Source organism: Rutidosis leptorrhynchoides, chromosome 6, assembly GCF_046630445.1.
Source record: "Rutidosis leptorrhynchoides isolate AG116_Rl617_1_P2 chromosome 6, CSIRO_AGI_Rlap_v1, whole genome shotgun sequence".
In the NCBI taxonomy this organism is placed as follows: domain Eukaryota; kingdom Viridiplantae; phylum Streptophyta; class Magnoliopsida; order Asterales; family Asteraceae; genus Rutidosis; species Rutidosis leptorrhynchoides.
Genome location: NC_092338.1, coordinates 395,497,501 through 395,512,222, shown reverse-complemented (window position 1 = coordinate 395,512,222; position 14,722 = coordinate 395,497,501). Strand labels below are relative to the sequence as shown.

Sequence of the window (14,722 nt, the reverse complement as noted above, 5' to 3'; positions counted from 1 at the left end):
GATTTGTTACCAATTTTCACGTAGCTAAAATGAGAAAAATTATCCAATCTTGTTTTACCCATAACTTCTTCATTTTAAATCCGTTTTGAGTGAATCAAATTGCTATGGTTTCATATTGAACTCAATTTTATGAATCTAAACAGAAAAAGTATAGGTTTATAGTCGGAAAAATAAGTTACAAGTCGTTTTTGTAAAGGTAGTCATTTCAGTCGAAAGAACGACGTCTAGATGACCATTTTAGAAAACATACTTCCACTTTGAGTTTAACCATAATTTTTGGATATAGTTTCATGTTCATAATAAAAATCATTTTCTCAGAATAACAACTTTTAAATCAAAGTTTATCATAGTTTTTAATTAACTAACCCAAAACAGCCCGCGGTGTTACTACGACGGCGTAAATCCGGTTTTACGGTGTTTTTCGTGTTTCCAGGTTTTAAATCATTAAATTAGCATATCATATAGATATAGAACATGTGTTTAGTTGATTTTAAAAGTCAAGTTAGAAGGATTAACTTTTGTTTGCGAACAAGTTTAGAATTAACTAAACTATGTTCTAGTGATTACAAGTTTAAACCTTCGAATAAGATAGCTTTATATGTATGAATCGAATGATGTTATGAACATAATTACTACCTTAAGTTCCTTGGATAAACCTACTGGAAAAGAGAAAAATGGATCTAGCTTCAACGGATCCTTGGATGGCTCGAAGTTCTTGAAGCAGAATCATGACACGAAAACAAGTTCAAGTAAGATCATCACTTGAAATAAGATTGTTATAGTTATAGAAATTGAACCAAAGTTTGAATATGATTATTACCTTGTATTAGAATGATAACCTACTGTAAGAAACAAAGATTTCTTGAGGTTGGATGATCACCTTACAAGATTGGAAGTGAGCTAGCAAACTTGAAAGTATTCTTGATTTTATGAAACTAGAACTTTTGGAATTTATGAAGAACACTTAGAACTTGAAGATAGAACTTGAGAGAGATCAATTAGATGAAGAAAATTGAAGAATGAAAGTGTTTGTAGGTGTTTTTGGTCGTTGGTGTATGGATTAGATATAAAGGATATGTAATTTTGTTTTCATGTAAATAAGTCATGAATGATTACTCATATTTTTGTAATTTTATGAGATATTTCATGCTAGTTGCCAAATGATGGTTCCCACATGTGTTAGGTGACTCACATGGGCTACTAAGAGCTGATCATTGGAGTGTATATACCAATAGTACATACATCTAAAAGCTGTGTATTGTACGAGTACGAATACGGGTGCATACGAGTAGAATTGTTGATAAAACTGAACGAGGATGTAATTGTAAGCATTTTTGTTAAGTAGAAGTATTTTGATAAGTGTATTGAAGTCTTTCAAAAGTGTATAAATACATATTAAAACACTACATGTATATACATTTTAACTGAGTCGTTAAGTCATCGTTAGTCGTTACATGTAAGTGTTGTTTTGAAACCTTTAGGTTAACGATCTTGTTAAATGTTGTTAACCCAATGTTTATAATATCAAATGAGATTTTAAATTATTATATTATCATGATATTATCATGTATGAATATCTCTTAATATGATATATATACATTAAATGTATTTACAACGATAATCGTTACATATATGTCTCGTTTAAAAATCATTAAGTTAGTAGTCTTGTTTTTACATATGTAGTTCATTGTTAATATACTTAATGATATATTTACTTATCATAGTATCATGTTAACTATATACATATCCATATATATGTCATCATATAGTTTTTACAAGTTTTAACGTTCGTGAATCACCGGTCAACTTGGGTGGTCAATTGTCTATATGAAACATATTTCAATTAATCAAGTCTTAACAAGTTTGATTGCTTAACATGTTGGAAACATTTAATCATGTAAATATCAATCTCAATTAATATATATAAACATGGAAAAGTTCGGGTCACTACATCTTCTATGTCAATGACAATAAATTTGACTAGAAAGGTTAAATTACCTACTTGAATGGGTAGGTTGTCAGCAATTCCAACTGGGTGCCTAATGGTTTGATCAAAGAGTCGAACACTCATCTCTGTTGGACTTAACTCACCTACTCCTAATCTCTTATATAATGAAAGAGGCATAACACTCACACTCACACCTAAATCTGCTAGTGCATCATACATGACACAATCACTAAGTAGACAAGGAACAATAAATTCACCCGGATCACCTAACCTGGGTGGAGGTTTTGGTGGAACTGTCTTCACCGGGTTTACTTTTACGGTTTTTATTTCTTGCACTTTCTTATTCTTCTTCTTCTTTCCAGAGGTATCACAAACTTTATTACCTATCACTTGCTCATACTCAACTCCTTTTCTTGGAAACGGGATGGGTGGTCTGTATGGTACCACCACTGGCTTTACATACTCGGGTGGTGGTGGTGTTATAACTTCTTCATTGTTACTCACATCTAAAACCTTCCCATCTTCTGATGATGGTTTTTCAGAATTTGTTGACACCATATTAACATTCTCATTTCTAGGATTTACTTCAGTATTACTCGGTAGCTTTCCTTGTTCCCTCTCACTCATCATGCTAGCAAGAGTACCTACGTGTTTTTATAGATTCAAAATGGAAGCTTGTTAAGTTCTTAATGACTGATCAAACCTCTCATTTGTTTGGGTTTGAGATGTAATAAATTGTGTTTGAGATTCCATTAGCTTTGCCATCATTTCTTCCAGATTTGGCTTTTTCTCTTCGGTTTGTTGTGGTGATTTATACAAGCTAGGTCTTTGTTGATTGAAAGTGTTGTTTTGAGTTGGTTGGTTATTCGGACCTTGTTGGTTGTACGAGTTATTGTTGGGTCCATTTGGATTGTAAAGAATGTTTTGATTTCGATTAAAGTTTGGCCTTGGCGGTTGAAAATTATTTTGATAATTATTTCCCGGCCTTTGGTTCATGTAGGAAACATTCTCTCGTTGTTCCATCGTTTGTTCAATGTGACAATCTTTCGTTATGTGTGGTCCACCGCATTGCTCACAACTGATTCGTATTGCGTGAATATCTTTAGTCATCTTTTCCATTCGTCTCTCGAAAGCATCTATTTTTGCAGAAACGGAATCAAAGTCATGGCTAGAATCGGCTCTAGCCGCTTTAGATGAACGAAAGATATCTTTTTCTTGGTGCCACTCATGCGAATGGGATGCTGTGTTATCAATGATTTTGTGAGATTCGGTTGCGGTTTTCTTCATAATGGAACCACCAGCTGCTGTGTCGATGTCTTTTCGTGTAGCAACGTTGACACCTTAGTAGAATATTTGTACTATTTGATAAGTGTCTAAACCGTGTTGAGGACATCCTCTCAACAACTTTCCAAATCTTGTCCATGCCTCATATAATGTTTCATTTGGCTTTTGCGTGAACGTAACAATTTCTCCTTGAAGTCTCACGGCTTTAGATGCCGGAAAGAATCTTTTAAGAAATTTCTCAACTAAAATATCCCATGTGTCAATCGCCCCTTCAGGTAACGATTCTAACCAATCTTTGGCTTCTCCCTTTAAAGTCCAGGGAAACAACATGAGATAGATATGTTCATCCTCAACTTCTCTGATTTTGAATAGAGTACATATCCTATTAAAGGTTCGAAGATGTTCGTTTGGATCTTCTTTTAGCGTACCACTATATTGGCATTGATTAGTTACCATGTGTAGGATGTGTCCCTTGATTTCATAATCTGGAACATTAATGTCTGGCTTAATGTAAAGAACCGTCCTTATCCACCTGGACGAAGTCATCAACATTTGGTCCCATTGCGATGATCAACTCCAAGTAATGTCCTTAAATTGAGCAAATGCATAGCGGAAGACTTAATTTGTACCTGAGAATAAACATGCTTTAAAGTGTCAACCAAAAGGTTGGTGAGTTCATAGGTTTATCATAATAATCATTTCAATATTTTAATAGACCACAAGATTTCATAATCATAAACATAATACACTCGCAAGTGTATGTAAAGCATTCTAAGTGGTTGAACACTTGGTAACCATACTTAACATTTAATCAATGTCACATATTCCCTTTATTATGAAATCTCACTACACTGTACCAAGTGTAGTCACCGAAACGAAGTACTGTGCAACCGTTGAATACTGGTCGTCCAGTCCGGTTGGGGTTGTCAGGCCCGATAGATCTATCAACAGGATTCGCGTTTACAATACCACATGTAAATAGTAGTTACCAAGCTACAGGGAAATATGCCAGTGGTACAACTCAACGTAGAATATATTTTTAAGTACTTGTGTCTATTTTGTAAACATTTATAAAAACAGCGCATGTATTCTCAGCCCAAAAATATATATTGCAAAAGCAATTAAAAAGGGAGCAAATGAAACTCACCTAATGTATTTTGTAGTAAAAATACATATGACGACATTGAACAAGTATAGGGTTGGCCTCGGATTCACGAACCTATATCATTTATGTATATATTAACACACATAATTGTAATCAAATAAATTCATATATTATCACTAGTGATATAAATTATATGTCTCATATATGTACATATTTTATTATAATATATTATTACACTATAACATAATGTTATGTATATATATAATGTATTAAGATTAATATTTATATTTATATATATGTGTTGATATTATTAAATATATTTATTCACTATATGTAATTTTAGTTATTATTATAGTTAATACATTTCATATAAAAATATAGTGACTAATATACCTTTATATATAAATTGCTTTTGTTTGTAAACTTAATAATTCTAATAATTTTAGAATTCTAAAATAAGAATAATAATACTAACAATTAGATTTAACAGTGATATTGAAAATAATAATTTTTGGTAATAATATTAGTCATTTTGTTTGTAGTTATAATGATAACAATGATGATAATATTAATAAATAGATAAATAAATAAAATAACTACCTCAAAAAGCTTTTCCTAAAAAAAAAATACCCCGAACAGGGATCGAAATCAAGACCTCTCGTTCACCCATCAAACATCCAAACCATTCCACTGCCAGCTGCTTTTCTGTTTTATAACCACTCTTAATTTTTATTTAACCTATCTAAAACCCACCGTGATTCTAGCAAGAAAAAGAGAAAATAATACGCATATGTAGTATCATGCCTTCGCTAACATCTTCAGTCCAACTGCAAATCATGGCCTGCTCTCGGCCCAATAACCAAAACAGGAACTCGACCCAAAAACATCTAAGCCCAACAAACAATTCGTGCAGTTTTTCAAGCAAGAGTCCAAATGTTTATTTATACCCACTTGTTGATTTTTAAACGGCTATTAGCATGTTCCTTTTTCACCCATCGATGTATTGGTGGGGTATATGTATCATGAGGGTCGGCCTCCAAATATTAATGGAATCGTGACATCCACAAGTGACTCCATAAGTCACGACCATGGTGGCCCATCTAAGATTTGCGGAGATTAATTCAAATAGCAGTTTGTATTATTAATGAGCTGTATAATAAAGTATGCCGTCCCATTCTTCCCTTGGCCATACAATCGTCCCACATGTTATATATTAAACATTTCATGTAACCTTTTCTTTAAATAAGTGTTGGCCATTTGGTTAAGAGCAACAAACAACCGAATAAAGCTTAACAAGTGGTTATACCCTCATTACTTGTGTCGGGTTTACGAAGGGAAACAACAAACATATCATTATCATCTTTATCTTGTACGTCCCCACTATGATAACTAACCCGAGAATCTCAGCCCACAATTAGCATCAATCACGTCCAAATTTTGATTGCTTTTACCTAACATTTATAATCTAATTGATTAATCTAGTGTTTACGGCCCACCACAAGCAAAGAAAAAAAAACACAAAGACATCACCAATTTACTTCCATGGTTTCATATTATGGACCCTACTATAGTTTAATATAATGTAACCACAATCACATTATTTAGCCATTTAATAAGTGGGTTTGTAAATGGGACGAGTTTTGAAAGAAATAAACTGCATGTGCAGCAGTTGCAATGAAAATGTGAGATTGTGTGGTGTTTTGCTATGATGGTTCGAATTAATAATAAGAGGGAAAGCAGAAACGGGTATAGCAGCAACAACAAGTGAGTTTAGGTTGTTATGGTGATTCAAGTGAAAACATAAAGAGGGAAAGGGTTGTTTCGATCTAGATTGTTTGAAACTGAAACGAAAAAGCGTAGTAGTAGTCTGTTCAAGAAAAGCAAACGGATAGAAAGGGAACCGAAAACGGTAGCAACAAATAATTGTTCCAAGGTGGTGGTTTACAATCGTGAACAGGAAAAGAAAAATATAAAAGAAGGTTGTTGTGCAGGGAGGTGGTGATTTGGTAATGGTGCTCGATTGTTATCAATTAACTAGTAACAAGGAGTGGGTCGTTGGGTTAAGTGGATTTCGAAGAACAAAGATGAAGGATGGAGTTGGTGGTCGATGGAGTGATGACTTTTACAGATTATATAATCAAGCGAGTAAATAAATATAAAATGAAAAAGATGATACTGACTTCAAACAAATTTTGGATTGATCTGTTGATTAACTTTGTGATTTGTACAATTGTGAGACAGAGAAATCAATTACCTACAGATTGAAAGTGAGTTACAACTGAATACGTTCCTTTATATATATACTATCAGTTAATCATATTTATATAAATATATTTCTGTTATTTGCATCAATATATATATCTATCCGTATTTTTATTCTTTTATTTATTTATTTATTTATTTATTTATTTTTTTCTTTACTAGAAGCTGTATATATTTTTATATACTTGTATCATTTATCTATATATCTATTTCATATGTTAAATTCTGTGTTAATATATATGTATTTACATTATATAACTACCCTTGTTAATTAGTAATTATATTTATAATAATAATACACTTAATATTATAATTAATAATAAAAATTTATGATAATATAATTGTATTAACAATTATATTATTATTAATGACATGAATATAATATCTATAAATTATGTTAATAATAATATTATTTATCATATAACACTAATTAAAATATTATAACAAATTATATATATATGAATTCGTACCTATAGATTATATTTATTATTTGAAAATATTATATATATATATATATATATATATATATATATATATATATATATATATATATATATATATATATATATATTCACATACAACTGTTCGTGAATCGTCAAGGATAGACAAAGATCAAATGCATTCTAGAAAATTAGTTCTAAAATTTTTAAGACTCGATTTAATAGACTTTGCTTATCATGTCGGATTCATATGAAGATTAAGTTTAAATTTGGTCAGAAATTTCCGGGTCGTCACAGTACCTACCCGTTAAAGAAATTTCGTCCCAAAATTTGAGTGAGGTGGTCATGGCTAACAATAGAAATGTTTTCATGACAAATATGAGTTGAATAGAGTTTTATCATTATTGATTGCTATAGATAAAACGATTCGATTACTTCGAAGCGTACGAATGAAGCTATCACAAAAGAGTGAAATGAATAAATGCAAGTTTGTCTTAACCGGTGACGTAGTCACGGTTGATTTCCGAAAATCAAGGAATTTAAAAGAAAATCTTGGTAATCTATAAAATCTGATTCTTCTGAATTTATGGAAATTAAGATCTCTGTAATTAAATGCGATTATCTGTCTCGATTACTCTGTCTGATATTTCCATTATAAATTAGACTTTTTCCGCTCCATTATTCTCACCATTCCTATACTCTCTTTCTTAGTTCATACATCCGGAAGATTGTGAAAATGCTTAATCCAGTTCTAATCCTTGTCCTCATCCTTACTATCGCAACATTCATTCTCCTTTTCCAACTTCCACCAGAGGAATCTACTTTCTTCTACTTCGCCCTTGGGGTTATAGTGTTTTTAATTCTCCCGTGTCTTTATGTTGCGATAAACATTGACATACACGGTTTATAATTTATGTGTTGTTATCGGGCTTTATATTCTCCCTTATATTTCGAAGCACTATGCTTTTGTTTTCTCTTCCCGACTTCAAGTCAAGCGAATAATGGTCCAGAATTCGTAGATATAGAATTTCGAAAGATTATAATGTTCTAAGCAGGAAGGAATGTATTAGTACGATTTGATTTTTGTCAATTTACCAGAATTCCTGAGGATGGAACTATCAAGAATATATTTTCTTGATATTTTCAGAGGTTATGAAGAATGAAAGAGTTATGTAACATGGTTCATGATAAAGGTATGGTATGTGATCCTTTATCATGTTTCATTAGAAAATCAGTATGACTTACTGTAATATATTCACGTTGGCCGGGCGTCATTATATTATACTAACTCATGCTTCAATTCCCAACACTTCTCCACAATTTATTCATAATTTATACTTAGATTTTACAGAGTTTCTCATATAATGAAATACAGAAAACACGAAGAGGTAGATAATTTCGGAGAAGAATATTTATGAAAATATCCTCTGAAATATCGAAGATATTTTTGATGATATTTTAGAGTTTCTAAGTTCGAAGCTTGATGAAGAAAAATTTTCCGCAAGATTTTAACGTGGGCACGGAGCAAAATATTCTCTAAAGATTTCATCGGATCCAGATTTTCCTGGATTTTATAGAGTTTGGTCCTTGTATTTGTTCTTTGTTTCCTTCATGGTTATCTAAATCCGTTTTTCAGTACCAAATTTTCTATCGAGCGTTCCCAACACTCCATTCTTTATCATCAAACTCTTGACCATTTAGGCCATCTATAATTTTACTGTTTCCTCTGCATTTAATGCAGCCGTATCTGAATCATCGGTTATTAATCCGAGGTGATTTCAAGAGAATTGTGTTTTTAGATGATTAAACGCTGATGGTAATATGGTGGAATATGAAAGGTTCCCCGGTAACAATAAAAGAGCACGCATATATATCAAAGGTATAATAAGGTTGTTTCGAACGAAAAGTCGAAATTGTCTTGCTGAAGCTGTTACAAAATTTGCTACTTTGAAAGGAATTATTATGTTATTTTGGGTAATAATAACACTAAGGAATTAGTACGGCTACGTGTTAAACGTTTACTCAGGTTCTGAGTGTTTTCAGGTGCATAACTATATGCATAAATCTTTTCTTCCGTAGATGAAGTGCGGTTGGTTCATCTTCTCGATCGAGGTGTTTTCAAGAATCGTGAAAGGTTTGAACGCAAGTTGTAATTGTTGAGATACAAATGAGGTTTAAGATGAATTCAAGTGGCAAACTTGAAGAATTGTTTAGTTTCATATGTTATAATCAATATTTTAATTCATTTTAATTGTCCAGTGTTATTAGTCCACAGTCGATAGTCCACAGTTAACAGTCCAGTAATTTATATATAGTTTATTATATTATATTCGAATTAATTAATACGTGTCGTGACCCGTATACGTCTCAGACTCGATCACAACTCAAAGTATATATATTATTATAGAATCAACCTCAACCCTGTATAGAGAACTCGATCATTACTGCATATAGAGTGTCTATGGTGATTCCAAATAATATATATAGATGCGTCGATATGATATGTCAAAACCTTGTATACGTGTCCCGATATTTAAAGTGCGTAAAATAAATACAGAAATTAAATGACAATAAATAAAATGCGTAAAGTAAATAACATAAATTAAATGACAATAAATAAAATTGCGAGAATGTAAATTGCGATAATTAAATTGCGATAAATAAAGTGTAATCATGGATTTTATGAGTTAATATGTTATTAACTCATCTGATTTACCGTTAGAACAAGAATATATAATCTTTAAAACATTAGAGGTTACATAATCACTATGTCGAACTATGATAAATGATGTAGAACGTCATGTAGAACGATGATTATACTAGAGGTACAGAATGAAATGTCGAAGCTGGTGACGCGAATGATGTTCTTGGTGGTACTAGTGTTGTTGGTGCTGAGGCTGGTGATGTTACTGGTGTTGATGATACTGCTAGTGCTTGCAAATTGTGTACCGTGCTCTCTAAAGTTAACACTTGAGCTCGAAGTTCTTTAACTTCTTCTACTAACCCTGGTTGGTTATCAGTGTGAGGTAGAGATCAGATATCTTCTCTAGTTCCGTTAATGGTAGCCTCAAGACGAAAAATTCTTGCAAAAAGGGTATAAACGGTGTTGCGAACAGGTTCGCCGGTGAGCGGGTCGAGCACTCCGACGTTAGGTGGTAAGTTCGGCTCGTGATATGGAGTACCTTCTTCATTTCTCCATAGGGTAAGTATTTCGCGAACCCATCCCCACTTTCTAAAGAAATCACGGTAGTTGATCGGTTGATGCGCTCCCGTCACGCTATCTTCGGAGTCAGAAGAACTTGGTCGATTCGTAGAGGCCATCGTAAGCGATCACAGAAAAGATTTTTGGTATGAAAAGCTTTGTGACAGCAAATGATAGTTGGATAGTATTCTCAATGCATAATATGCCTAGATATATATAGTACCAAGATCCCTTAAATTACGGAGAAATTTACGGAAGATATCAGGCAAAGTTTACCGTAATAGATACGCTAAGATATAAGTTTGACTATACACTATCTATGCAATAAAGGCAGTAAGGCATGTCTAGACTTATGAATGATTAGCAGGAAATTTTTCCACTAGGAATGATATACAATACTTATAATATGCAGCTAAGGTCGAAGTCCAGACTCGCTAATGCATCCTAACAACTATCAGTTAGACACACTAATGCAAGACCTGGTTCGCTAGGACCAAAGCTATGATACCAACTGTAAAGACCCGTCCTTATCCACCTGGACGAAGTCATCAACATTTGGTCCCATTGCGATGATCAACTCCAAGTAATGTCCTTAAATTGAGCAAATGCATAGCGGAAGACTTAATTTGTACCTGAGAATAAACATGCTTTAAAGTGTCAATCAAAAGGTTGGTGAGTTCATAGGTTTATCATAATAATCATTTCAATATTTTAATAGACCACAAGATTTCATAATCATAAACATAATACACTCACAAGTGTATGTAAAGCATTCTAAGTGGTTGAGCACTTGGTAACCATACTTAACATTTAATCAATGTCGCATATTCCCTTTATTATGAAATCTCACTACACTGTACCAAGTGTAGTCACCGAAACGAAGTACTGTGCAACCGTTGAATACTGGTCGTCCAGTCCGGTTGGGGTTGTCAGGCCCGATAGATCTATCAACAGGATTCGCGTTTACAATACCACATGTAAATAGTAGTTACCAAGCTACAGGGAAATATGCCAGTGGTACAACTCAACGTAGAATATATTTTTAAGTACTTGTGTCTATTTTGTAAACATTTATAAAAACAGCGCATGTATTCTCAGCCCAAAAATATATATTGCAAAAGCAATTAAAAAGGGAGCAAATGAAACTCACCTAATGTATTTTGTAGTAAAAATACATATGACGACATTGAACAAGTATAGGGTTGGCCTCGGATTCACGAACCTATATCATTTATGTATATATTAACACACATAATTGTAATCAAATAAATTCATATATTATCACTAGTGATATAAATTATATGTCTCATATATGTACATATTTTATTATAATATATTATTACACTATAACATAATGTTATGTATATATATAATGTATTAAGATTAATATTTATATTTATATATATGTGTTGATATTATTAAATATATTTATTCACTATATGTAATTTTAGTTATTATTATAGTTAATACATTTCATATAAAAATATAGTGACTAATATACCTTTATATATAAATCGCTTTTGTTTGTAAACTTAATAATTCTAATAATTTTAGAATTCTAAAATAAGAATAATAATACTAATAATTAGATTTAACAGTGATATTGAAAATAATAATTTTTGGTAATAATATTAGTCATTTTGTTTGTAGTTATAATGATAACAATGATGATAATATTAATAAATAGATAAATAAATAAAATAACTACCTCAAAAAGCTTTTCCTAAAAAAAAATACCCCGAACAGGGATCGAAATCAAGACCTCTCGTTCACCCATCAAACATCCAAACCATTCCACTGCCAGCTGCTTTTCTGTTTTATAACCACTCTTAATTTTTATTTAACCTATCTAAAACCCACCGTGATTCTAGCAAGAAAAAGAGAAAATAATACGCATATGTAGTATCATGCCTTCGCTAACATCTTCAGTCCAACTGCAAATCATGGCCTGCTCTCAGCCCAATAACCAAAACAGGAACTCGACCCAAAAACATCTAAGCCCAACAAACAATTCGTGCAGTTTTTCAAGCAAGAGTCCAAATGTTTATTTATACCCACTTGTTGATTTTTAAACGGCTGTTAGCATGTTCCTTTTTCACCCATCGATGTATTGGTGGGGTATATGTATCATGAGGGTCGGCCTCCAAATATTAATGGAATCGTGACATCCACAAGTGACTCCATAAGTCACGGCTCCATAAGTCACGACCATGGTGGCCCATCTAAGATTTGCGGAGATTAATTCAAATAGCAGTTTGTATTATTAATGAGCTGTATAATAAAGTATGCCGTCCCATTCTTCCCTTGGCCATACAATCGTCCCACATGTTATATATTAAACATTTCATGTAACCTTTTCTTTAAATAAGTGTTGGCCATTTGGTTAAGAGCAACAAACAACCGAATAAAGCTTAACAAGTGATTATACCCTCATTACTTGTGTCGGGTTTACGAAGGGAAACAACAAACATATCATTATCATCTTTATCTTGTACATCCCCACTATGATAACTAACCCGAGAATCTCAGCCCACAATTAGCATCAATCACGTCCAAATTTTGATTGCTTTTACCTAACATTTATAATCTAATTGATTAATCTAGTGTTTGCGGCCCACCACAAGCAAAGAAAAAAAAAACACAAAGACATCACCAATTTACTTCCATGGTTTCTTATTATGGACCCTACTATAGTTTAATATAATGTAACCACAATCACATTATTTAGCCATTTAACAAGTGGGTTTGTAAATGGGACGAGTTTTGAAAGAAATAAACTGCATGTGCAGCAGTTGCAATGAAAATGTGAGATTGTGTGGTGTTTTGCTATGATGGTTCGAATTAATAATAAGAGGGAAAGCAGAAACGGGTATAGCAGCAACAACAAGTGAGTTTAGGTTGTTATGGTGATTCAAGTGAAAACATAATGAGGGAAAGGGTTGTTTCGGTCTAGATTGTTTGAAACTGAAACGAAAAAGCATAGTAGTAGTCTGTTCAAGAAAAGCAAACGGATAGAAAGGGAACCGAAAACGGTAGCAACAAATAATTGTTCTACGGTGGTGGTTTACAATCGTGAACAGGAAAAGAAAAATATAAAATAAGGTTGTTGTGCAGGGAGGTGGTGATTTGGTAATGGTGCTCGATTGTTATCAATTAACTAGTAACAAGGAGTGGGTCGTTGGGTTAAGTGGATTTCGAAGAAGAAAGATGAAGGATGGAGTTGGTGGTCGATGGAGTGATGACTTTTACAGATTATATAATCCAGCGAGTAAATAAATATAAAATGAAAAAGATGATACTGACTTCAAACAAATTTTAGATTGATCTGTTGATTAACTTTGTGATTTGTACAATTGTGAGACAGAGAAATCAATTACCTACAGATTGAAAGCGAGTTGCAACTGAATACGTTCCTTTATATATATACTATCAGTTAATCATATTTATATAAATATATTTCTGTTATTTGCATCAATATATATATCTATCCGTATTTTTATTCTTTTATTTATTTTTTTTTCTTTACTAGAAGCTGTATATATTTTTATATACTTGTATCATTTATCTATATATCTGTTTCATATGTTAAATTCTGTGTTAATATATATGTATTTACATTATATAACTACCCTTGTTAATTAGTAATTATATTTATAATAATAATACACTTAATATTATAATTAATAATAAAAATTTATGATAATATAATTGTATTAACAATTATATTATTATTAATGATATGAATATAATATCTATAAATTATGTTAATAATAATATTATTTATCATATAACACTAATTAAAATATTATAACAAATTATATATATATGAATTCGTACCTATAGATTATATTTATTATTTGAAAATATTATATATATATATATATATATATATATATATATATATATATATATATATATATATATATATATATATATTCACATACAACTGTTCGTGAATCGTCAAGGATAGACAAAGATCAAATGCATTCTAGAAAATTAGTTCTAAAATTTTTAAGACTCGGTTTAATAGACTTTGCTTATCATGTCGGATTCATATGAAGATTAAGTTTAAATTTGGTCGGAAATTTTCGGGTCGTCACACTTAATAATGGCGTGACATTGGCCAGTGCGTGTGGCTCTCATTCAGTCTTCCATACTTAGAGGTTCCTGATTTTTCATGATTGAATTTGTTGAATCTGAATCACTAGAGGATTCTGATTTAATAGTTTCTTCCTCTACAATCTCCGGTTGAATGATTTGTGGTTCATGAGGAATAATTAGTGGTTCAGGATCTCTGAATTGTCCTTGAATATCCTCCGGGTTCTCAATTGTGAGGTCGGGTTCAAAAAATGGATTATCGAAAATTTGAATTGGGGTACTTGGTCGACTAGATGACGATTCTAAAGAAAAATGAATGGCGACAATATTGGCTAGATGTCTTGATCGAGTTACAGGTGGTGAACGTATGAAAGGTGGTGAAC

General features: G+C 32.0%; 1 non-coding gene across 1 annotated transcript; it reads left to right on the top strand.

The window, feature by feature from the left end:
• Positions 1-3,323: 3,323 nt before the first annotated feature.
• On the top strand, positions 3,324-3,430 carry LOC139856347 (small nucleolar RNA R71). Its single transcript, XR_011761834.1, has one exon. It is a non-coding gene; the product is annotated as a small nucleolar RNA R71 (small nucleolar RNA).
• Positions 3,431-14,722: the final 11,292 nt, after the last annotated feature.